Source organism: Triticum aestivum, chromosome 5A, assembly GCF_018294505.1.
Source record: "Triticum aestivum cultivar Chinese Spring chromosome 5A, IWGSC CS RefSeq v2.1, whole genome shotgun sequence".
Taxonomy (NCBI): Eukaryota; Viridiplantae; Streptophyta; class Magnoliopsida; order Poales; family Poaceae; genus Triticum; species Triticum aestivum.
The window spans coordinates 155,662,598-155,669,939 of record NC_057806.1 but is presented as its reverse complement, the minus strand read 5'-3'; positions in this window follow the sequence as shown (position 1 = coordinate 155,669,939).

Here is a 7,342-nt window from a genome sequence, read left to right as displayed (position 1 = left end):
GGAGGGCTACTACGTCCATCCGGGTTTTTAGTCCACACCATTTTTAATCAAAGTTAACAGCTGGAAAAAATAAAATTACAGGGGAGCTGAAGACAAAGTTGTGAGAAGACTTGGACATCAATACAAAACTTATGCTCTTAGTACCAACGTTGATCCTTCTTCGAGGAAACATTTGGTTCATAGCCAATTGTGTGATAAAATTGCACCAACGTGGAAGACGACTGCGTCTCCAATGCAACCAAGGTGAGATGATGAAGGATATCATCTTTGTGGGTAACAAGCAAAGAGCACTGATGGAAGACAGCTTGTTTTTCGTCAAAAATCGATTAGCTTCACCAGTCGATGCAACCATGAGGCGCAACCATGAGCATCAATAGGTCATCATGGTGATGCATCATCCATTTGCCATCAAGTTTGGGTGAGGCACCTATGAAGTTCGACAAATCCTCACTGTGGTCTATTTCTTCTCAGTAATCAAGCTCGAGGAAGGAAGAACCACGTGGCAGAGGATAGTGAGGCGGAACAACAATGGCCATCCAATTTTGTGCAGTTCCACTAAAATTGAGGAAGACATGCCCGGGTATGCAGATACGCATCGGTGTTTGCAAAAATATAAAAAGGGATATAGTGTTGTTACTTTGTCTTGGCAGTGGTACAAGATTAACAGAGACATCTCAATTGTCAATAAGAATTAATGAGAAGTACACCAACAAACAGAAGCATCATGATTATCTTGATGGGAACTAAACGAGGATACCTGAGAAAAAAAGCATTTCTTCATTTAACCAGTGATGGTATTAGATTAGTAGCAGCAATAGGAGCATATGGACAATGACCGCACAACCACCATGTACTTTTTGTCAAAACAACATGTATACCTCCACCAAGGCATAAACCAGGACAAATTTTCGAGTGGCATTTCCTCTATAATAGTAGGTGATGTTGGACCAGCCGACGAACCCTAGCTACTACACATGGGGAGCTGGGGAGTAGTCGCATAGAAGAAACCTGCATGCAGCGACCTGAGGAGCTGGACCAGTACAAGAAGTTATACCTCAGGTGGGCGAGATGTCGCTTAGGCGAGCGGGTGGGATCTGCCCACACGACGGCGGCAAACAAGGGTGCGGAGGACCTTCATCCGTGCTAGCGCCGGCTCTGAGAGGGCGGTGCGCATCGGCTTCCTCCATCGCCGACGGCGACAACGTCAACGCTGCACCTCCTCACCTCCCGCATTGGACGAGATTCGGCCGGATCTGTGACCACCGGTGAGGAGAGAGATAGAGTGGACACTATCTGTCATAGCCCTAGAATTTGATTGCAATTAGTTTCATAAGCATCCATGGACCATGTCTATATTGTTTGAAATTTGAAATGGGATGATCAAACCCTAGCACCACATGAAATTCAAATAGGTTCAAATAAAATCTTTTTCAATGAACCCAAAATGCTCTAAGAAAAGTTCATGATTTCTGGTTAAGGTGCAAACCTCTGCTAAAAATGATGAATATATTTTTAGGTCATTTCTGGATTCTTGAATTAACACAAAAGTATTTGAGTTGGAGCCATTTAAATGCTATATATATTTTAAATGGTCCAAATATTCTGAAGTTATTTGTGGAGCTCTGGAATAGTTTATCTAACATCCACAATAATTTTCAGAATTTATTAAAATGATTTAGTGCCTAAACTAAATCAAAACAAACAGAACAAAAAAAAACAGAAAAGAGGGAAACCTTACCTGGCGCTCACCTACAGCCCAGCGGCCCAGCTGTGTTGCCCAGCCCACCTGGCTCGTGCCAGTCATCACCTACCTCTGCTAGTAGGCAGAGGAGGGAGACAGCGCACGCGTGCCCGCGGCGCCACGCACCTTCCTGCTCGCCTGCGTCATCGAGGCCACCGCGACGCCTCGGGCCTTCTCTTTGGCACCGCCCCGAACCCCTGGGCATTTCACTCTCCCCCTCTGCCCTCTCTCTCGCCCTCTCCTCGCCATGGCCGCAAACGTCAAGCGCTCGCCGCCGTGAAACCTGTAGCCACCGTGCACCCTAGGCGCCTAGCCGTGTCCAGCCGCGGAGAGAAGCTCGTCCTCATCTGAACGCTGAAGATCAGAAGCCCGGGTGCACTGCAGCACCGTCAACATCATCATCTTCCTCGCTGGCAACCCGTGGATCGCCACCGTCGATTCGCGCCAAAGAGGGCCTCCCCGAGCCGTCTGAGCCGCTAAACAACTTTGCTGTGAGGACTCCTTCGTTTCCCCCTCCTCCCCTGCTCGTTCTTGTGCCGTAGCTGCCGTCCCTGCAAGCACCGAGCTCCGGCCATCGCCATGGCCGGCGAACCTCGCGCCCTAGAGCTCTTCCGCTCGCTCTAGTAGCCCCACGTGCTCTCCAGGTCCCCAGGATCCCGACGCGCTACTCTGCTCTCTGGCTAACGTGCTGCAGCCACCGCGCCCGTGCTGGCCCAAGCTCCGGCCGCCGCCAAAGCCGTCGTGGTCGTCGTTCCCGGCCACCCCACCGCCTCCCGAGGCCTCCCCTAGTCGCGCACGAGTGTGAGCTCTCCACCGGTACCCTCGGCGCATCGAACCGCTACCGGAGCAGTGATTCCGACATGCCTCCGCCGTCGGATGAGGTCGCCGGCGGCAAAACACTGTTTAGCCGACGTGGCAACAATTAGTTTAAGCTCTAATTAACCCACACCCACTGACACCGGGCCCCACCCGCTAAACTAACCCTTGGTTAATTTAGTTCAACAAAAAACTAACTCTCTGTTAGTACAGAGCCTATGACATGCGGGCCCCAGAGTCGGGTTTGACCTGGACCCGTCCTGTTGACTAGATGACGTCACTGTGACGTAGTGATGAGGTCATAAATGCTTTTCTGGATTTTAAATAAATCAGAAATGATTTGTTTAATTCAGAAAATATCCAAAACTTTGAAAAATCATAGAAATTCAACCGTAACTCCAAATAAGATAAATTATATATGAAAAATGATCAGAAAAATCTAATCTATCCATCTGTACCATTTTCATGCATTTTTGAATAACTTAAAGTTGCTGTATAAGACAATTTGAATTAATGGCATTTGAAATGTCTTACATGGAGTTTGAATTTGAACCTTGGGTTCAAACCAACTTCATTTAAATCGTTGCTAGCTGCATTAGCTCAACTCACATCATATTGCCATGTCATGATCATGCATCATATTGTTGCATTGCATTGATTGTATTCTTTCTGTGTTTGCCGGTGATTGTTCCCCCTCGATAGACATGGTTCCGACGATTGATTGATGACACCGATGAAGAACTATACTATCTTCAGAAGTGCCAGGCAAGAAAACCCCCTTGTTCATTCCGACACAATCCCACTCTCTTGCTCCTGCTCTCTTTTACTGCATTAGGACAACAATGATTCAACTGTTACATGTTGCGGTAGTTGAACCCCTTTCCTCTGCGTGACCTATCATTGCCACAGTAAATAGATGAAACCCACTAGCATGAGTAGGAGTTGTTTGACCCCTGATGTACCTACTCATTCATGCTTGTTTGTCATGCCTGCTACTGCTTAGAGTTGAGTCAGGTCCGATTCATCGGGGATGAATTGGAATGTGGTGAACATGTCCTACTGTGTGTGAGCTAAGTGTGTGAACACGATTTGGTAAAGGTAGCAGTGAGAGGCCATGTAGGAGTACATGGTGGGTTGTCTCATTGCAACCGTCCTCAGGAACTGAGTTCTGTGTTTGTGATCCATGATCAGTTACTACCACACATTGGGCTCCGGGCGCTCCAAGCTCTCTCGACTTATTAATCAGCTCGATCTCTGTCCAGGAGTTGCAACTCGTTTCTGGTGTTTGTAGGTAGTGTTAGTAGTCTACCAAGTGGCACCCGGTATAGGTGGGCTTGGGACAGACTAGGCACAGTGGCCTGGTGTACCAAGTGGCACCCGGATGGTGGGCTTGGGAACCCTGTACACATCATTTGGGGCCGTGAGCAACACCCCGGCCAGATCTCCTTGCGTATGGAACCCGAATAGGCGATAAACCTGGACTAGAGACTTGTTGGTTAGTCAGGTCGTGGCCGACTCCCTTGCCCGACTTCCGCTTGAAGGTTGCCGAGGTACATGACATGTACATGGCGATAAGTGGCAAGAGCATGTGTGAAGAAGTACACCCCTACAGGGTTATCATTATCTATTCGAATAGACGGATTCCTCGGATATGGAAACTTGGACCCCTTGCATAGTTCATAGACAAGTGAAAGTGGATACGCTAAAACTCGCAAGATAAGCATGAGTGCTATGGATGGCGTTCTCGCAGGGAGACGGGAGCGGATCCATAGTGGTGTATTGATATGGTGAATATGTGGACTCGTGTGCGCCACCTCAAAAGAGTTGCTTGCAGTCATAGTTCAGGTTAGCCACTGAGTCAAAGCTGGCTTGCTGCAGTTAAACTCCACCACCCCCTTTGTTGATACCGATGCATATGTAGATAGTTCTGATGTAAGTCTTGCTGGGTACATTTGTACTCACATTTGCTTAATCCGACAACCTAGTTGTTTATCCTTGGTAGCCTCTCTTATTGGGAAATGTAGTCTTGTGCTTCCATGAGCCATAGTAGTCCGCTACAGCCCGGTTCACCGGAGTCCTGCTAGCCCAGCACTACTGCTCAGGACACTTGACTGGCCGGCATGTGTTTCACTTCGTTCCTATGTCTGTCCCTTCGGGGAAACGTCACGCGGTGACATCCGGAGTCCTGCCTAGCCTGCTACAGCCCGGGTCACCGGAGTCCTGTTAGCCCAGTGCTACAGCCCGGATTCACACACTGCTGACCGACATGCTTGATGTTGATTCATGTATGCCTGTTCCCGTAAGTTAGTGACACTTTGGGTTCACGACTAGTCATGTCGGCCCGGGTTCTCTATCATATGGATGCTAGCGACACTATCATATACGTGAGCCAAAAGGCGCAAATGGTCCCAGGCCATGGTAAGGCGACACCCGTGGGAATACCGTGCGTGAGGCTGCAAAGTGATATGAGGTGTTACAGGCTAGATTGGTGTGACTTAGAATCGGGGTCCTGACAATTTTGGTATCAGAGCCTGACTGCCTGTAGGATTACCAAGACAAACCGGTCGAAGTTGAGTCTAGAAATGCTTTAGTTATGTAAGGGAATTGATTGTGGAAGGGAACATAAGGCTCTTTTTACTCCTTATCCTCATGATTTTCTAATCTGAGTCATCTTATCTTTTCTACGGGGTTAAGAACTAGGCTTCTCTTCTATCTCTCAGGATGACGTGTTACTAAACCGTAGTTGCCTAGGATTGTTGGATTTAAGCCTCAGTTCAGTTCCTACTACTTCCATATGTTCATAGCTGGCCTCAGAACCTTGAGTTTGTGATGTTGAGTGGTTATGCCACTATTTTTGCATGTTGTCTCAAATCATTTTGAGCATTTACAGCTGTTATGCTGTCCGAGTCATCCTAGGTTTCTAAATAGTCTGATGCACTTGCAAATATTTCCTTCATGTTCCCGTTGTATTTTTGGGCCAGATTAAGCACACTAATCGGTGTGTTGAGGTACTCCGTTGCCTTGACGTGTATGTTGGAATTATTATTATGACCCTAGGTGTCCTAGGGGATCATCTAGTAACCTAGCCATGTTTTGTATTTCCAGTGTGATGATTCTGGCCATTATTCTCGAAAGCATCCCGTGATGCCATCTAGTAGTAGGTATTCCACTCCTGGGTTCCTGACCCAAGATCCACTCTACTTACCTCGTGTTGATAGTGTTGCTCGTACCTTTAGGATATTAGTAACCTTTGTGATAGTCCTCGAGGTCCTGTGGTATTTCCTTCTTCCAAATACCATGAACCATTATGGCAGAAGATCTTTGAACCAATGATCACAACAAGAGTGCTCTTGATGAGGTCTCCATTCTATGATTGTGACTCTGCCAGTTCTACCTTTCTGCATGGATTTTCCGGAAGAAATATGTTGAGCTTTATTCGACATACTAATCTATGCATCCACAACTCAGAAAATTATATGTTCCTTGAGTTGTCCCTCTTTAGTTGTATTTTGGTCTTTGTCTATCAGTTGATAGTCAAGAGTAGTTGTGCATTCGTGTTATCGATGCCTTTATTCTTGTGGTCCGTCAAGCCATTCTATTCGGAATGACTAGGAGAAACAAACTCCAGTACCTCATCCATATCCAGGATTGGGTCAAAGCAGTTGTATTCCGCAGATCAAAATGCAACCCAGCTTTTGACTCTGTTCTACCTTGGAGTGTTGCTCTCTTTATGTCAGGATTGTCATGAGAATTGCACCACCTCTTTTGAATTATTGACGCAGTGATACTTCCCACCATCATCATTCATTCCTCGGTTTCCGTGTTATTGTAACCGGGATGCCGACAAGTAAATCGTGGTGTGTGAAATCTATGCTCCTAGCAGTTCCGTTGCTTGGTAGTTAATTGGACAATAACCTCATTCTTAGCGTGTTGATTATTGAATCATCACCCTAAGGTTGATTGTGCTACATAGTCCTTATTTCCGGTGCACTCTTCGATCAATGAGTTAGGATTGTGTCAATCCCTTGCTCGTTTGACCATATCGTCTTGCCCTGAAAAGCAAGATTGTTCCCGAGCTCAGTAACATATCGGTGGTTCGTGATTTTTCGAAAATCTTCTCGGAAGTGTTACCAGGTTGTCACCTGACCGCTATGTTGAGCTCATGATCGAGTTGGTTTCTTGTAAACCAGCCATTCTCCAAGAAATCTGTGTCGGTTACCCCCTGAGCTAGTTGGTTAAGCTAAACAATAACTTGGAGAGTTGGAAGATAAAAGCTTGCCAGCTTAGCTCATTTCAAGGGATATATTTGCGTGTGTTGAAGATAGGTGATATCTTCATCGATTGATCCTCGTGATCAGTTGATCTATTACCTTGTCAAAACTTTGACTTGAGTATGGGCTATCGTCAAGTAAAATCAGAACCAATGATATTCATAATGTTGTCTTACTCTTGGTTGACCCCTCGAGCATGCACCATTATATCTTTTGGGTCTGACCAACACTATCGTCTTGTTCATGTAGTTGTGGAATTCCATCTATATGGAAACCTGGATGAATTGTTGTTGAGCCCATCGACAACATCCTTGTCTCCTCCTTGATTCATGTTGAACATCAAGCTAGTGTTGGAAACTTTTGTAAGCATTATCTTCATGTCCCATTTATGAAATACCTGTTTGGTGTAAGAAGTGACTTTCTCCAAGTTCACGTGCATTAGGTGTAAGTTGTCGCCATGAATTTGAGAAAGGTTTGTTTTGTTTCCTCTGGAATCATCCCAAGTTAGTCACAC